Source organism: Acanthopagrus latus, chromosome 7 (genome assembly GCF_904848185.1).
Source record: "Acanthopagrus latus isolate v.2019 chromosome 7, fAcaLat1.1, whole genome shotgun sequence".
In the NCBI taxonomy this organism is placed as follows: domain Eukaryota; kingdom Metazoa; phylum Chordata; class Actinopteri; order Spariformes; family Sparidae; genus Acanthopagrus; species Acanthopagrus latus.
Window position 1 is genome coordinate 30,597,927 of NC_051045.1, and position 15,347 is coordinate 30,613,273.

A 15,347-nucleotide genomic window follows, 5' to 3' on the forward strand; every position below is an offset into this window, starting at 1 on the left:
GGTTTATGTAAATCATGGCCGCATTACGTAACGCGGCCATGATTTGCATGATTTTCTGACCTGCCCATTAAATCCTGAACACAGAAATCCTGAAACACAGTTTGTGAGCCTAGCTCCAAAATGAAATTCTAAATGGTTGAATGCTTTTTACATGTTTAAAAGAAATAAATTTATGACCTTTTTAATGTGTTTAGAAGAAAATGGATAAATTTGCTTTAAACAGACTTTAACAATGGTAACAATGGCCTAATATCTCATTGACAGCCTACAGCTTTGTCATTGAGATCTAATTCTAGGGATGTATGCACATATGCAGGATGAATAAAATATCTGCATACTATATGAGAAAAAAAAATACATATTTAGGATACAAGGCTCTTTATGAGAAAATCATATATTTTTTAATGATTTTGCAGTATGTCATGTCTCACATTAAGGAGGATCACCAAGCTGATGCCATGACCACTACTGAATGCCAGAACTGTCGACAATGGGAGGACCATAAGGGAAGAGCAGACAGTGCAAGGATTCACTATCAACTGGATGCAGAAAAGGAGCAGGAAGATGATGCAATCCGCAGTGTCGACCTACAGAGAGTCATGACATCAAGACAGCAGTCTTCACTCGTAGAATCACTGCTTACCATGAGGCCTTCGCCAGTGTGGGCAAATTCACACCTTCAAAAGACATAGTGAACATAGTGGACCTCCAGTGCACAAATATTCTTGCCTGGAGCAGCGACCACTCAGTGACCAAACTGAAAAAGGTGCCAAATCTGTCTGGAATGGCCATCATCCAGCTGAGAAGGGGCTCCAGGAGCATGTCATTAAACGGACTCATGATGAAGAGGAGTACACAGAACAATAAACATTGTCCAACTTGCAATTACATGCAAATTTTGGTTGATAGGTGACCTTGGGGTACCCTGGGCAGATGAGACCTGGAGACAAGGGGGTAGAGAGGGAGAGGAAGACGGACATCATCTCTCAGCTCTGCCCAATGATGCCCCCACACTGCCGTCACTTTTGGGAGAATCTGGCTGAGGAGTGAAATTTGAGTGAAAAAAATATTCGCACACACATATACTCTCTCTCTCTCTCTCTCTCTCTCGCATGCACACACCCATGAGTTCCACTGAATCACTGACCTAAGCTTCCCACTGGTTGCCACCATGCAGTAGCCCCTCCACACACACACACACACACACACACACACACACAGCACCCTCCTCCCCAGCCCCTGAGAGCACGGAGCCCATCCCAGTTCCTTCCTAATATATTCTATGTATTTTTAAGTGCTGTTTAAGTATTTCGTGAATTAATTTTCTATTAAAATGAAAATCCACAAACCAAAATATCATTGATTGTGTGTAAAATGTTGAGGGTGTTTGGAAACATAATGTTTAGGACTGCGATGTGACAGGGACATTAGGACAAAAAGGGATTATTGAAGTTTACAAGCAATTTCAGTACAAACTTTTATAAAGAACCATAAACAAAACACAAAACCAATTGAAATAAATAAAAAGACACAAGTAATACAAAAGTTGTCTGAACACATCTAAATTGTAGATACTGCACTTTGCTTTTTGATAGTGTTCTAGTTGTTTGAGATAATTCAAAGGCGGAGTGCAGTATCTACAATTTCGGGGTCAAACGTCATATCATTGGTATTTTTTTTTATATACAATTTTCCTTCCTATAAATGTATTACTGTTACATGTTTGTCTGGCCAGTATGAAAACTTTGAAGGCATTTTTCTCACTTTCAATGTCGGTGTAGTTACTGCACTTTGCCTGTGTAGGGCAGTATAGTCATATGACACACCGTTTGTTTCCTATTCCTATTTTCTTCTTAGTGAAAGATCTTCTTAAGCTAAGAGCAACTCTGGAAAACACGGCCAATGTTTTTAAGTGTCAAGGCAGAATTATATACAACCTGTGTGTTAATGGTCTGATTTAAGTGTGATCTGATAAGAGAAACAGATTGTTTCAGACAGAGGCTGATTAGAGTTCACTGTAAAATGTACAGTATAATAAAAAAAAAAAAGTCTTATAAATCTGTTTTAGCAGACACCAAGAATAAACAATGAACAGTGGAAATGGCCATATATCCTCTTTAAAGGCTACAGATAAATGTGAAACAGATGTCTAAAGACACATTTTTGACTGAAAATCACTAGAACCCTGAAGCTTTTCTTGGATCAGGATATGAGGTTTCATTACAATTTAAACCAGTCTGAACCATTTCTGCTTTCATTGTGATGCTGGAAATTAGTGTTAATTGAACCTGCTCTCTGGGCCAGGTTTCTTGTCCTCAATAATGTCGAACATCTTTACAGTAAAAATAACCAACTGTAAATAATGTATTGCATTACAAAATTGAATAACAAATACTATTTAATAAAATGCGTCTACTATGCTCTCCTGTTACACATTTTTCAGGTATGGACACTCCTGAAGCAGACGGACTCCCTCCCGTACATAATGGTACGATCAAGTTGAATTTTAATACGTATCGAGTTTATAATATCCAGTGCGTAACTTTAGGGAGTTTCTAGGCCTAGAAAGGTCATCATCATCAGATCAACATGCAAGGTCAGAGAGACAAACAGAGACAAAGACAGAGAGAAGAACATGAAAAAATATCAATGGAAACGCTGGAAATTTGGGGGGGAAAAAACCTTGAAATATCAAAGAGAAAGTTTTTACGGTGGGAGTAGGTGGGAAAGTCAACATATGCAACCTTTTGCAGTGGAAACAGTTTTACGGATTACAGACATACACATACAGGAAGGACACATCATCATTTATTACAATAAGTAAACAGCTGGCACAGCCGCCTCTTACTACAAAACTCCCATTAATTCTCATGGTAGTCATTGTTTATATCCGAATGAAAAATGTTGTCAGCCATACTAACAAACAATTATGTCATCTTGTTTGTTTTCAGTACGCAAAGGCAATGTACAAAGACCATGGACCAAAGCAGAGGAAATGCTGTGCTGAGACATTTTAAGTCGCACATAATTAAAGGCCATTTGGCATCAAAGAAGGAGTGTTTGGTTTGCAAAGAATGGGAACAGCCAGCACTGAAAAATAGAACATGCCAAAACATTAGAGACTTTGTGAGAAACAAGAGGCTGACTTTTAAGCACCAAAACTGTCATCCACACTGGAGAACAAAATCTAGGCAGCCAGAGTTGTGACGATAAGCAATAAATAGTTAGCAGTTTATGTTCGTTATATATTATTAAGTATAATGTTTTTAATGTTTTTCAGGAAGTTGCCAGTAACATCTGGCAGGGGGACGGGGGGTGCGATAATGTTTTTGTTTTGAATATGTTTAAATAAATGAATTGAAATTGAAATGTCTTAATTGTGATTGTTAATGTTCTTAAGAATAGTTACATCCATCCATCCATCCATCATCTGTACACATTATATGTACGCCGCTTAATCCTCTGCAGGGTCGCGGGGGGGCTGGAGCCTATCCCAGCTGACTTAGGGCGAAGGCAGGGGACACCCTGGACAGGTCGCCAGTCTATCGCAGGGCAAGAATAGTTACATCAATATGCAATGCTACACAAAAAATTGAAGGCTTCAAATAGACCCTGTGATCGGTATCGGTCATCGTCCCAAAAAATCCTGATAGGAGCACCTCTAATGTCTACCACATTTTTATGGGTGAGTAAGGCTCCAACACCAACAACTGCTGCATTGGCACTCCATTTTTTTGTGTTGTCTTTTTAGAATACAGTGGAACCCCGACTTACGAAATGAATTCGTTCCAGAGGGTCTTTCGTAAGTCAAAATTTTCGTAAGTCGAAGCACCTTTTTCCCTATAAATAGCCTAATTTGTTCCAGGCCCCCTACCAGTCGTGTATTTCTTCTACAAATATGACTTAATATTTGAAAAAAACACTAAGAATATTCCAAAATACAATCTGAAATGAAGAAAATAATTTATAAATGATAAATGTATTAATAAATATCAGTAAAATAAATTATGTATGTACCTTTTGAGTGAGGCGATGCTGGCTGAAGATGAAGTTCTTGGTGGAGGAGGAGGTGGCGGAGGCTGAAGAAAGCATACGTATGCATGCATACATACGTACGTGTACATGTACATAATATTATGGAATTTAATTCTAAACATTAAAACTAAAACTTACATTTACATTAATTAATGTACGTATGTACACTGTGCAATGATATTTTTTTAACATTTTTTAAACATAATTTTTTTAAAATGTTGTATTTTATAATTTTTTTTTTTTTTAATTTTGGTTGCGGGAAATTGGAAATTAACGTGGATTTTTCTGTATTTGTGGGATTTCGTTACGCGGGCATTTTGCCGTACCACGGGCAAAAATATTGCCGTTAAGTGCCTTCGTAACTTGAATTTTTCGTCTTCGTAAGCCGGGGTTCCACTGTATATCTATGGTGTCATACAACAGATTGTGTTTATCAAGTTTCTTACTCTTCCTCAACATGCCAAACTTGAAAGGCCTAGAAAAAAACAGATGAAGTGCAGACAACTCAGTTCCTTTTCCTTTCTTTTCTTAATTTATTTTGTTAATTCAGAAGGAGGTTCAACACGATTACTATTACTTTATGTGCTGTTAGAATCATGCAGCCCCATACGTCAGTGGAGAGAGTAGACAAGAGTCCAGGATTGCTTTGATAAGGTTTATTTACTTGATCAAGGAGAAGTGAGTGAATGATCAATGATCAGTACACGTTATGTTCTGATGCTCCTTTCAATTCTGAAGTGTCTGTCCTGGTGAAACCACACATATAATGCCATAGGTTTGAGCCATGCCCAAATATGGGCAGATCCAACAACTACAATATACAGAATTTAGTCTACTGGTCTGTAGACAAAACGTTGTTTGGATGCCACTCAGGACCTTTGTCCTCCATCTAACATAATATCAAACTTCTGACTCCAGTTACCTGTACCCCGTTCAGGTAAAACAGTCAAACACATAACTGACCTTGGCTGCTATAGCAATGCTATCAGAATGTCTCCTGTTTTCCAAGTCTAAACCCAAAGGTTTGGTGTGGCCTTGTCTTGACTGTAAAGTTTGACCCAGCACATATTAATGATGGAAAATCACTAACGTGCTGCTTAGAGTAAACAAAAGATCAAACAGTAGGTGGGCGTCTAATGCCACTATTCTCTCTCATAATCTTGAAATGAAGAAACAAATAGTGCAAACAGTCAGTGCATGATGAGCTGCACACATAGCGGTTTCTCCTCACGTTGCATAAGTAATGGTTGTCATTCATTCATTAAATTGTGATATGATTATTAATCTAACTCAGATTCATTTGTATATTCTCTTAACCTGAAGAGTAAGTTTTTTATGTGATACTGAAAACTTGCAGTTTTGCATGTAATCTTTGTACTGACTCTACAGCAGCAACCAAAGCTTGCAGTTTTGGTTGCCCGCTGGCAGTAGGCAGGCAGAAGGCTCCCCTGTGAGGGGGACAGCAGCAGAGAGCATCGGATGCGGTGATGTGAGATGTGGCGTGTGAGGGGGCGGGTGCAGAGCAGGAGCACCGCCTCCGCCCACTACTCAGAGGCGCATTGCTAATGAGCAACTGGCGGTCTGCAGAATGAGAGTCTTGGAAAATGGCACAGATTTTGTTATTTTGGCTAACAACAACTTAACAACAATTTAAAGACCACTGAGAATGAAAATAGCTAAAAAGGAGGATTGGAGTGGGTCTTTAAAAGGGTTTCTAAGAGATTGAATGTAGTATTGTGTTCTTATAGACCTTGTAATGTTTGTCAGTCCTCTCAAACCATTGCCTGGTCTGTGTTTGTGTGTTATATGTGAACAGGTCCGATAAACACTGTTGGTTTCACAAACTACCATTTGTGTGTCCCCATAAACCTGTGATGTGTCACATATTTTTCTAAAAGAGAAATGATGATTTTGAAGTCAGATTTGTGTTCTGCAGATAAAATCCAAATTTTTGACATGTCTTTTAAGTTCACCAGGTGTTGCATTAGATGTGGTCTCATAAACCACTGCCATGCAAGAATCTGCAGAATTGGTCTCTTAAACCATATATGCCTGTGTGTGTGTGTGTGTGTGTGTGTGCATGTGCCTCTTGCTTCATGGACTTCAGCCTGTGAGTCGGTTCCACACACACCTCCACATGGCGCTTTGTCACATGCTGTGGGGGTGGAGTGACTTAAAGGACACTGTCAGAGTGATATCATCCTGATGCGGCCAGTAGAATCAATTTTCAATTCTAAGGTCACGGTTCGATTTGATTCTCGATTTTTACATTTACTTTTTTTTTAATGCACAGGTTGCTATGCCATTTTTAGACTAGACTTTTATGCAATATAATATCTGACTTTTGTTCGCAATGTACCACACATTGTCAAATTTAAAACATTTATTAACAACATCATGTAACAATAAGTTATATCCTCAGTCAATTGGAAACTTAAACAAAATAACCTGCCATGTAGTTTCTGCAGAGCTTGCAAACTGTGGCTTTTTTGTCAACAACGTGAACGTCATCAACATAACTCACTGGGAATCCAAAATATTTCCACACCTGCAACTTCAGTGAAAGAGGAGGGGGTTCAAGTTCTGTCGATGGGTCTCCTGCATCTGCAGCTGCCACTGTTGTAAGAGTGACGTAGCTCCTCACTTCGACTTCTGTGTGGCCAGATGACTGCAGTTGGAACCCATAGGATGGAGATCGCCGTGGTCTCGGTGGCTAACCTTGACGGGAACACCGATGCTTATAGTTTGGATCGAGGCCTCCCTCCAGAGGACCACCATTACTTCTGCCTCTCCCTGCAGTAATAAGATTGACTGCATAAGCATCACTGATCACTGAAATGCATCTTTCATTTGACTGACTTCAATGTATGCCTTTACTTATGACATACAAAAAATATTTACAGTAACTTAAAGTGACTGTGCTTCATATCAGAAAGAAATGCATTACTTACATTACATTAATAATTCCTTACCTCCTTCATGGTGAGCATCCTCATTGGCTGCGCCTCCCAATGTTCTCCAGAATACTTTTGTACTGGCTCCAAAAAAGTGTACAGAAAAATTGCTCATATAAGAAATGGCATCAAAACCACTTAAGCACTTCTTGTCATTGTAGTATAATGTAGATGGACAATAACAAAACGTTTTTTGGATACTGTGTTCGGATGTATGTAATGTTTTTTATGACATAGATAGTTTTAAAAATGTAGGTATGTGTAGACTTCCGTGAATGGCATTTAGAACTTGAAATGAACCTCAGGCTTATTTTGTTCATCTTTTAGTCACTTAATTTTCTTACAGTGTTAGCTTCTTTTATCTAAAGCCAAGGAAGGTGGAACAAGACACCGTATATATCAGTGCATAGAAAAGAATGTCTGTGAAAAGGCTTAAAGGTCTGTGTCTTGTAGTTTGATCAGTATTTCTGAATTATGAAAAAGGGACGGGAGGTCGGGTACATTCTTGTAACTTACTGGTATGGTGGACCCCTCCACTGTTATCCAGTGCTGAAGGTCAGCCTGGAGAAATTTAATGGCAGCAGAGATTGAGGGTGGGGATATGAGTTCCCTGCCTTGTTCCTGCAGGTCACTGGAAGTCAAAAGGTCCACAGAAATACAAAGCGGTATTCTTACAGCTTAGCATAGCACACTGCCCAGTGCCATATTTTGAGTGGCTATAATTTTTGATGATGTAGCATTTTCCTGCTGCAATTTGCTTAGCTAGATCTTCATCACTGACTTTCCATTGGTAATTGCTGCCACAGAATTTTTGAGCAGCTGGACTTCCTCCCCTCAGTGGGGCAGCTTAGCTGAAAAAGTGTGCACTTTGTGATAAAAGCATGAAATTTGGTACAGATAAGGCCAGAGGCAGTTTGAAAAAATTGGATATTGGGCCATCGTGAATTTTCAACTTGGCAGCCATGGTGGCCATTTTAAATATGGCCGCCACTGACAACAGTATTCAGATCAATTTTCTTATTTATATGGTATAAGATATGATGTTGATGATCTTGTTAGTTGAATTTATGTTCCACACCTAGTTTAAATAAGTTTATACGTGAAGAATTCATATAAATCAATAAAAAATAAAGATGATTGCCACAATCAGCATGAACATTGTAATTGTAATAAAGTTTCGAATATAGCATATCATATGGTCCATAAATAATTATACATTTTATCATGAAGAAATAAAATCTGCAATGTGTAATAAGCCCAGAATCTTCCTTTGTTCTCACAATTCAAGATGGCCACCATTTACTTGCAGATATCACACACAAATGTAAGCAGTGCTAGTTAAAATTATCTAAAGGGAATTTAGTTTAACTTCAGTCTTTTTCCTTAAACTTCACAAATACCGTAGTCTCAAAAATAGTGACATGTTGATGTCACCTTCAAGTCCTGGAAAGATCCAGTCATTCATTGGAAAGATCATATGTGACCTGACAATTGCAACATGCTTCAAGTTCATATCTGTCATATGCTTAGCTCTAGGTAGGCTCACAACTAGATAAATAAAACAAGGCATGGGTCGGGTATTGGTGAACCTAATGACCAGCCACTGCTGCCAAGGTTTTTATGCCTCTGATTCATGTCTTCATGTCACTCCTCAGTGAGTCCATTTATTTGTCATGATGGAACTTCATTCAAAGCAGAGCTCCACCGAAGAGCCTGCAATCATTGCGGAAGGTTATTTGATGTGTCAGTGTTTCCCCTATATGCACTCTGCTGCAGGATTTTCAGTGATGCCACAAAAAATAAAAAGACATGATTTTTGTAGGTTTAATATCACGGGCGAAGTTGCACACAGTGAAAGCACTACACCATAATTTATATTGTAATCGATTATTATTGTCATTACTGCTATTTATATAATTTGTATAAGTCACCGTTTAAGTTGAGTGACCGAAATCCTCGTCATCCTATGCAAAGGCTGCAACAGGCGACTCATGGAACCGGGGTGAAGTTAGTTTCAGGTTGGATATTCGGCGGCTATTCACTCGGGTCCAGCCGCGACTTTCCTGATGTTCACCCAGTGTTAGCAGCAGGAGGACAGTTAGCTCACCTCCAAGAGCCTCGCGCTGAATCGCTGAAACTGATTTAGGGGCCGTTACTAAATTACTTAGCATGAATATACAAAATAATTGCAGTTTTTTCGACATATTCCATGTCATGTGACCTAGTGACTCCAAACCAGCAGCAGACTGTATTAGTAAAGTGGATGAATGAGACGAAGCTTTTAATTGTATTTTAGTGCTTTGTCTATGTTATATGAATATTAATATGCAGAAATTATGATTGTTTTCTCAGTAGCTTTCATGTCACGTGGCCCACTGACTTCTGAAGCAGATTCTGTTTCCATAAAAAACTCTATAATAATAAAGAAAGTAATGGTAAAAAAGTTCTCTAATGCTCAACAGGTTAATATATTTTCAAGCAGCAATGTCAACTTCTACACTATTTTGTCTCATGTCTTAGATTCTGATTCTGAAATTCTGAAAAAAAAAAAAGTTTTTTTTTTTTTTCCATATATGGGGTCAGATGCTGGTGTCAACACCAGAGCTTCCTTCTCCTTGTAGATGGGGCTGGTCAAAAGCATCTGAGGGTCATTATGAACCATTTGTACATGCCTGCCTGATGCAGGTCAGTCCAGCTATGAACTTATTTCCTACAAATGTAAAAAGGGTTGTGTTAAGCAGTGTAAGTTCAAAAAAGCTGCCTCTGACTGCACAGCTCTCTGTTACTGTGAAGGGGATTCCTAAGAGTTCCTAAGAGCTCTTTTGACCAGCATATTGAGTCTCTTCCTGTCCCTCTCTGAGCTTCCACAGCTCTAGTAGACCACAGTGAAGAAGATAGTTGAAGCTACCACAGAGTCATAGAAGGTTTTAGGTTTTAACAGTGACCTGAACACACCAAAGGACCTCAGTCTCCTCAGCAGATGGATACGACTTTTGCCCTTCTTGTGCAGGGTAGTTCAGTTCACACCAGGCGACAAAGTTGATAATGACCTTCCTGTACTCCAGATCGTTCCCCTCTGTCACACGTGCAACGATGGCTGTCCGGTGGTGGCAGCTGTCCGTGTTATAACTGAAGTCTGATGTGTAGAGTGTGAAGAGGAAAGGAGAGAGCACTGTTCTCTGTGGAGCTCCCATGCTGCTGACTACCACATCAGACACACAGTCACGGAGCCTCATGTACTGCGGTCTGTTTGTGAGGTAGTCGGTGGTCCATGCAGCCAGGTGGTAGTCGACTCCCGCTCCTTCCAGCTTCCCCCTGAGCAGTGATGGGTGAATTGTGTTGAAAGCACTGGAGAAGTCAAAAAGCATGACTCTCACAGTGCTCCCGGTTCTCTCCAGGTGTTAAAGTGACCTGTGCGGCAGGTAACTGACAGCGTCGTCCACTCCAATGCCGGGTCGATAAGCAAACTGTAGAGGCTCCATCTCACTGGTAACCAGGTGTCGAAGGTGGGTGAGAACGATCCTCTCCATGGTCTTCATCAGGTGAGAGGTCAAAGCCACTGGCCTGAAGTGGTTGGGCTCTCTGGGGTGCGCATGATGTTTTCCACAGGAGTGGACACATTGCAGTCACATTGTGATAAAGGCAGCATTTCTATTCTGTCCACCACATGTATCTGAATAAAGAACTGCATGTTTGACTTCAGGATTAACTTGTGAAAGGTACAAGTAAACATAAGTGCTGATCTCTGATGGTCCTCGGCCACCTTCCCCCTCATGCCACATGTAACACTCAACATCTTTACCGTCCATTTCATATACAGTGAGGATGTAGTTACTGACCTTGCATGAGTAGGCTACTAATGTTTCTCCAGGGACTTTCCTTTCCTTGTTTCTGCCTCAAACAGTTCCATGTCTGCAGTTGTGTCAGCCATTTTGAATGCTGTACCTACACTTATGCACTCCTGGCTCCAAATATTATTCACAATTTGGTGTTAGGTCTTTATTGTTCTGTTGCTTTATTCAACACAGTTTCACCATATATAGAACTCGTTTTCGCCCAAAATGCCACTTATGCCCTTTTGGCTCCAAACCCTCAATATATGCGGCATATATATTATCATATATGTGCAGATAAGCTGCATATAGGTTTTAAATAGGTTCTTTCCCTGTGGGATTGCATGTACATATGGGGCTTATATGTGGATATAAAGAAGCGATTATAGGAGACCTATATGCCCTGTATATGCACATATATGCACCTGAATTTGGCCTATATGCAGCATATATGTTGCATATATATGCATATATGCTATATATATATGCGGCATTTATATTTTCATATATGCTGTATATATGTACATATAAGCTGCATATAGGTTTCATATATGTGCTTATATCCTCATATAGGTTCTTTCTGTGTGGAAAGTCACGTGCGAAAACAAATTCCGAAATTATGATTCTGGTTTTGCTGAATCATGTATCCGGATACATACACTTAAAGGTAGTCTATGGAACGAGCACATGGGATTTTAACAGTGGCAATTGTTACAACACCGTTGGGGTTTCACCACAAGGCACACTAAATGTTATCGCTAGGTTATTAACCATAAGTCTCCAAGCAGTCATTTATAAGACTTACAGGTGTGTCTGTATACCCCCTAATGTAGATTGTTATGTAACACGGGGCAGTTTGACTCATCCAGCAAGATGAAACCCTGACCTTTGGCGGTTAAAATCCAGACGTCTGGTTGCTCCCTTTGAGTAACGGTTGCGCTGACGAAAGCTGATGCTTGCAGCAACACGTAACTCTGGGACTGGTGTTGAAATGGCACGCAGTTGCTCTTTATTTTCTCCGTTCATCCAGTCATTGTGGAACTGACAATGAATTCAGGTGGGTTAGGGGTTAGGGGGACAATAGGGGATGGGAGTTGTCAAATCTGTGGGGCACGTGTCAAGCAGGCGCCACCTACTGGACATGATGGTGATGTTAGTGTTATGGGGCCACTCTCATGTCAGAACAATGGGACAGCCCTAACAGATCTGAGAATTGTCATTTAGCAAGCATAATGAGGGGCAATATGGAATCACCTTATTTAGAATTTCTGATGGTGATTTAGTTACTGGTAACCAAAAGGACCATACACGAGGAAACTCCCCAAACATGTATATGTAAAAGACAGATGCAACTTTGTGAACTGAATAGACATAAAGGAGATAGAACTAACTTGAGTCAATGTCTAATCACAGGCATTAAATAAGTTGTATGCACCTGATTTGGGATGAATACATGTACCATTATATCCCTAGGAGGCCAGAGTGGTAGCTCAATCTATTGTAACGTGTCTATGTAGAGCTGGGCTGGAGTGTGTCTCCTGTGTGTCCGTGTGCGAAAAACATCTAGTTTACCCGTATTTACAAAGTGCTGAGAGAGAAGACAGGGTAGCAATGAGAGAAAGGTAGAGAGTGAAGAGGACAAGTGTGATTCATGGAAGAGACTTTAAGTTTAATTACTGGGTGGGCAGGATTGATGTACATAGCCTTCATGTCACTGGTTCCACACACAACAGTATAGTTTGGATTTTTTTTTCATCCCAGATTCCATTTTCACTACAGCATGTGAGCTACATGTGAAGGAAGCTTGTTGTTTGTTTTACTTTTTTTTTTAATTATTTTTTGTTATTATTATTTTTTAATTGATGTTTTAAAAAAGACTTTCTGATATTGCAATGCATGCTGGAGTTCCTGCCCGTGTCCTCTTACCAGTAGGTATTGCTCTAAATGGATTCTCTCTATCATAAGTGGCCTCTTATAAGTGGCTAAATATTTGAAGGGGAACACAGTCACACAGCTGTTTAACTGTAATTCAGATCCACGCATCCGTCACTCAAAGATATACACCCAAGCACACACACTCCCAACAACCCTTACATGCCATCTCTTGTTCCCTCCATAGGTTTTCTCCTCTCTCAGGGTCTTCCTTAGAGGCCTTACGTTAGCAATGGTTCAATTCATTAAAAGCACGACTCAGCCTTTGTGCATTTGCCTATAAATTGGTATTGATCTCCAAGGGGATGGGGGCACAGCAGAGGATGACGGGGAGGTCTTTGTCAGTGTGTGTGTGTGTGTATGTGTGTATTGGCTGTTGAATGCTTGTGGATCAGAGGCTGAGGCTAATGGGAGGGGCAGAGGGTCATACAGGGGAGAATGAGGTTTACTCAAGCAACAAGGGTAATTTAAGACACACACACACGCACACACACACACACACACACATGCATGCTGACATACATTTTCAGATTGACATTTCTGCACAGTGTGGTGCACGCACAAACACAAACATACACACACACACACACACACACACACACACACACACACACACACACACACACACACAGTACACTGACATCCCTTTAAGTTGCTCTGGCTGAGTTCACCTTCCACCTGCCCAAGTGTAACGCCACATATACCATTTACCTCATCATCACCATGGTCTGCTCGGTATGGGATTGTAAAACGACTGTAGTCTGATTGAAAGAGAGGTAAGAGGGTGAACAATGTGTTGTGTGGCGTGTGTGAGTGGGAGAGAAAAGAGAGAGAGACTATGAGAGCATGTGCCATATAGAGGGGAGTGGACAGTCAAGGGAGCCTGCATAGCCTGGTAGCCTATAGAATTCATGGGACAGTATCTGTGTGTGTGAGAGAGAAAGAGATGAATGACACATAGGGGGAGCGAATTGCTCTCAGTGGCAAAGGACCAGTGGGATGTGAGGCTGTGTGTCGGACTAAAAGTTTTTAGTGGGAGAAAGAGGTAGAGTGGAGAGGGAGAGAGAGGATTCAAATGAGGATCTTAGAGAGAGTGTGTGTATGGCTAAACACAGCGAGGGAGAGACTGCAGAGGCAGCACCTGGGACACACACTGAGAAGAGAGAGCAAAGCACTTCTTCCTCCCGGTGTCCTTTTCTTCTCTGCTCTGGCTCTATTGCTTCTCTCTTTGGTGCATCAGACCAGCTGAAACAGGGGAGGAGGGGGAGGAATGAGGAGAGTTCTATTCATTCAACTCATCTGTGTATAGGTAAGTGCAACATCTTCATCATTTCCCTTGAACACACACACAAACAAAGACACACACAAGCACATGCACACACAAAACACACACACCACATCACACCACCCCCCCAACTCACCCCTTCAACTCCAAACCTCTTAGCATGACACTCAAGGTGAATCGCATGGTGTGAGTATGTATGTAGGTGTGTGCATGAAACCGCTTTACAGTATACACTATGACAAGACACATGTTCGTTAGAAATAGTTCTGTTGGAGTATTGGTGCATTTTCAAAATAATTGAAGAAGCAATTTTAATGTAAACAAAGAGAAATATGAATTTTTCATTGACAATCTTCAGGCTTTAAAGTTGTAAATTGTTCTGTGCGATCTTGTGTCATTCTGTGATGTGATGTCACATTATGGAATATTTAAAAACACAGTTTTAAATGTTAAGTTTTGTTTCTCTTTAATGGGGGTTAAGGTTAGCTTTGGTCAAGAACTGCGGTTCAGAAGAACATGCTGGGTAATTTTAAGCAGTGAGAAAAAAATGTTCAATCTTAAGTTTTTTTCTTGCATGGATTTTAATGAACTTGTTTATTCTTATTTCTGTTTGCATTTATGCGTTTACCAATACAGTATGTGCTTTCTCAATATGATGTCTGGAGGGACCCTGAAGCCGGTGCCAGGAGGATCAGATGGGATCTATATGCATTCAGTGTCTGTGTGGGCCCTGATTGGGGGTGGTTAGGGAGTGTGCCTGATGCACCACCAAAGACAGTGGCCTGCTTGGGGGACATACTTCTTTATATGCCCATATGAAGAAGAGCAACTATGGAATGTAAAGAAGTATGTATCCCAGGTTGGGAACAATTTCAGTGCTGCATCTTAACAAAACCTAAACATTCAAACGCAAACTTGACTGAGTCAGCAAACTGAGTCTACCATAAGGAAACCCATGTTTTATATCCTTTATTTCCATACACTTGTCCCAACGATTCTATATGTATGGCTTATATGCAGTGTGTCTGTGCATACTTTTCCAGCCCTGATTTGACCCACTTGAGTCCAGTCTGCTTGGTGCTGCAGGGAGATGCATACTGTAGAAAACTGTATATCCAGCTACAACTCAAGTCAGCAGTTTTCGCTTGCCTGCAATAGATTTTTGGATACCTCATTGAGTCATCCTTTTGAGTCAATTTGCAGAAAGGCAGACGTGACTCCTATGATGATTTCAAGATCATGTTCAGCTTTGTAATACCCCTTTTTATCATTTAACTGGCTTTTTTTTTTATCAGTATTGGATAGAGT

The 15,347-nt window shown here is 40.4% G+C and overlaps 1 pseudogene; it reads left to right on the plus strand.

The window, feature by feature from the left end:
- Positions 1 to 3,377, plus strand: part of LOC119022774 — a 27,547-nt pseudogene extending 24,170 nt beyond the window's left edge.
- The last annotated feature ends 11,970 nt before the right edge of the window (positions 3,378 to 15,347 follow it).